This window comes from Pezoporus wallicus, unplaced genomic scaffold (assembly GCF_028554395.1).
Source record: "Pezoporus wallicus isolate ANWC-B61680 ecotype Strahan unplaced genomic scaffold, APGP_CSIRO_Pwel_v1 contig_4012, whole genome shotgun sequence".
Lineage (NCBI taxonomy): Eukaryota > Metazoa > Chordata > Aves > Psittaciformes > Psittacidae > Pezoporus > Pezoporus wallicus.
In genome coordinates this window covers 363,427-367,680 of record NW_026637828.1, presented here as the reverse complement: position 1 = coordinate 367,680, position 4,254 = coordinate 363,427, and positions in this window count along the sequence as shown.

The window sequence follows — 4,254 nt, the reverse complement described above, 5'->3', positions numbered from 1 at the left end:
ATTGGAGTACCTCACGTATGAAGACAGGCTGAGAAAGTTGGGGCTGTTCAGCCTGGAGAAGAGAAGGCTGCATGGAGACCTCATAGCAGGCTTCTAGTATTTGAAGCGGGCTCTAAAGATGCTGGGGAGGGACTCTTCATTAGGGACTGTAGTGATAGGGCAAGGGGTAACGGGTTAAAACTTAAACAGGGGAAGTTTAGATTGGATATAAGAAGGAAATTCTTTCCTGTGAGGGTGGTGAGGCACTGGAATGGGTTGCCCAGGGAGGTTGTGAATGCTCCATCCCTGGCAGTGTTCAAGACCAGGTTGGACGAGGCCTTGGGTGACATTGTTTAGTGTGAGGTGTCCCTGCCCACGGCAGGGGGGTTGGAACTAGATGATCTTAAGGTCCTTTCCAACCCTAACTATTCTGTGGTTCTATGATGTTAATATTCAGTCTTTGGCTCACAGTGCTATTACTGGCTGTTGATCTTCCGTTTGGTATAAGAAAGTGAGATACTCACCTACTCTCTGATCGTGCTGATGTCTCAAGCTGGATTTGTCCAGTTTTCAGACACAGAGGTCACTGGTGACTTCTGATGGAGACTTCTGAGTAGTTGCTGCTCTGTTCTTACAGATAGTTGAATTTCTCTTAACTCTGCTCAAGCATGTGTTATATGTCTGTATTTATTTGACTCTTCACGTTTAAAAAGAGTGCTTGTGCTTAAAATTAAGTATATATAACTGCATTAATGTCCAGTGTTTACAAATGAAAACTCTAGCTCCCTGTTTGAATTTTTTGAGAAAGTTTATTTTTAAACTTTAAAGAGAACCCTTCTTCTAGGGCACATCAGCTATTTTTGCGTGAAGATGTTACTTTAGAAATTGTGATTGAAATGTTGATATCTGTAGTAGCTACAGTATTTGTCTTGAAGCTGTAAAACATGTCTCTCACTAAGCACTATGGCATCTTATCAAAAAGCTTGTCAGAAGAGACCAGTTTTTCAGTGTGATGCCTGTTGTGTAACCTTCTAGAAACATGCTGTTTTGCCACATCTTAAGACATACATACAGTGCTGTTTGTCTTCACATGTGCAGCACCCTTGAGGTGTCTCAGAATCTGATGTGCTGCAGTCTTGTGAACAGGTCTGACATTTTTGGTCCATCTGGTTAGACTCAGCTCTGTTTCAGGGACTTTGGATACAGGCTGTCTCTCAGCATAGTTCATACAATCTTTCCTGGACACCTCTTTCCTAAAGCTCCTTCCTTGTGAAAAAGGAGTTGCCTGTAACCTGCAAGAATTATTCTGGGTGAAAATTAAAAATGTAACTGAGAAAGATTTTTTTTTTTTTTTTTTTTTTTTTGAGAAACCTACTCACAGCTCTCTAAGGGAAGTCTGGCTATTTTAGAGGCCAGAAGGTTTCTGGAAGAGTTTTTGGTGTTTGAGTGGGGGAAGAAATTACTAAAACCAGTCTTGTTCCAAGAAGGCATTTAGATTTGAGCACATACTTATTTTTTGGGGTGTGCTTATGCTTAAAGTTAAGGACCTATTCATGTACTCTGCTGACTCCAGACATTGGTGCCATACATGAGGGTAACGTAAACTAAGTGGAAAACTTACTGTAAAGTGTCAGATTTATTAGTAAGAGAGTAGAGCTACAAATGCTCAGCACACAAACACTGCTTGTAGCTTGTTGCTCTTGGGTTATGTAAGAGAGTTGAGATAAGGCAAAAAGTTCTTCTAATTCCAATTTTGATATTCCCACTGACCAGTATGTTTTATGCTTTTAGGTTATTTTGCAATAGCTGTGTGAAATATATTGAAAAATATTACTATATAAATAGTTAAAAGTCAGACTGCGGTGGAGAACAGGCATAATTAGCAATTCAAGAGCTGAATGACTGCAGGATAACGTACAGAGCATGTACTATGCCCAGATAAGCTCTAATCTTAATATTGAAAGTTAGAATTACTATAGGACTGATTAAAAATGTCAAACCCAGCAAGCTGCAAGTTTTCCACGATTAAATCTTTTGAAGCTATTTCAGAATTAGAATATTGGGAAAAATATCTGTGGGCAGAAGAGGGCTTTCTCAGTTACTGCTTTGGGTTGATCAAAGGAAATCTGAGCTGCTGTATGAAATCTGCAAGATGTTTGCTTTTTAAATTTAGTTTCAGACCTGAGCTGTGAATTTCTTTCCCTTTTTAGCAAAAAGGCTAAAATGAGGTTGGGTAAATGCTTGTGTGTGTCTTTCTCTCCCTCCTACTACACACGCTCACCCTCCCCTTTGCAGACTGCTCTGCCAGAGCCCCTCCTCTGGCTGGAAGAGGGGAGTTGAAATAGTGAGCTCCTGCTTTGTGAAGGAAATTTTCTTTCACTGCCTTGCTCAGAGGTGCCTTTGAGAGGAAAACTGATGTTTTGTTAACTTCTGGACTGAGGAGGTGATTTCAAAGGCCATGGGGCTGCATGCCATCGTTTTACTCTGTGCTGTGGTCATAGGAGCTTCAGGCAGTAAGTAGAACAAACTTTTTTCTCTGCTAAGATTGATCTCTCTCAATGCAAAATACTTCTGTTGAGAAATGATCTTACTGTCAAAACTTGAAGGTCCTGTAAGTGATGTTACAAGTTGTAGGTTTGCAGTAATTGCTGTAGAAGCTTTGTCTTGCTTTTCAGTGTGGTATAGCAATTCACTGTACTGAGCTCACTGGGTGGTACAGGACAGGTGGGAGGGCACCTTACCTACAGAGGAGTGCAGTTAAATATTGCCTCTTCCTTTGGCATTACTAGGGAAAGCAACAGGAGCAGTGAGACTGTGCCAGTCAGTTCAGTATCTCTCCTGAAAATAACATATTAGTATCATATTCTGAAACTGTGCTCACTTTGGTACTTGGCAGATGAAGGATTCTGAAAAGTGTGATTAGATCATGAAATGTCAATGGTGTGGTCCTTTGTTCCTCTTGTCAACTGAAAAGAGCTAAACACATGCTGTTTCTAAAACCGAAATAAATTAGGGAGGAAAATGTAAAATTTTAAAAGAGCAGAAACTCTGAACTTGGGCACCTTAACGAAGTTAACAAAGTGCCTGATTGTCCAGAGCGCTCAGCCTGTCACACTGTCTGACTGTGATAAACGCATTCAAAAATTCTGAGCATGGATTTTAGGTATCCACACAGGATCTGACAGAGCTCTTAAATCTGGTCCTGCCGAGTTCAACCTCTTGAAAATCTGATGCTATGGAACAGAGATGAATTTTCCAGGTTTGTCTTACCATATTTATGTTAAGGTTCTTGAATAAGTTGTACTCATTTCTTTATTAAAACCCATTAAATGAACACTGCCATTTCTCACTGTTTGAAAGAATAGCTCTTTTCTTTTGTGATCCACAAGATACTTAGGGATGATTTTTTTTCTGTCCAAGAAAAGAGATTAGTGTACTTCTTTCTCCCCACATGCAGTGTGTTTGGAATTTTAAAGTTAATGCGTATGTTCTATGTATAGATAGGTATATTTATAAAAATTAATAGTCAACTGATAATTCTCATATGTAACATGATCTGGTCTCTTTATGCTAGAAAGTTTGATACTTTTGCAGATAGCCATAGCGCTAGTTTGCTTGAATACCGTGTTATTTTTGTGTGTACTTTATAAAGGTAAAATCTGAATTTTTGTACAGAGAATTAATTCTGCAAAGTAAAAAGGAGCATTTGTTGGGAAGAAAATATGAATGTGGGGATAAGGCCTTTTCAAGAAAAATGTAATTCTGGTCTCCAGAAACTTAAATTTTAACTTGGGAATAAAAGTGCATATAAGCTTGAGCTGAAGAAACAAACCCTTCCTTTTTTTTTGTTCCAAAACCAGTGAATTCACTTCTTTTCTCCTGCCAAAATATGGTTCCAATAAATAATACAAATGTGGATTTTAAATGTTGCAGTTTAACAAGAGCATTTTCTTCAGGCATAGAGCATATATAAAACATCCAGAATCATGGACCAGAATAAAGAGGCTCTTTTAGCTTCTATCTCCAATGGGAGATGAAGGTGAGCAACACAGGGATGTTAGTTACTGCTTAACAGAGAGGTACATTAGCGTATAGACCAGCATAGAGGTTGGGGGCTGTTGTACTGTTGTTGGACTTCCTGTGGAATTTCTTTGTAAGGAATTTATTAATACTGGCAAGTTTAGGACTGAATGGTTCTAGTACTAATTAAATTATGCAATATATGTTTTTTAATAAAGAAGCGTTTCTTTTGCAATGATACAAGTGCTATGTGTT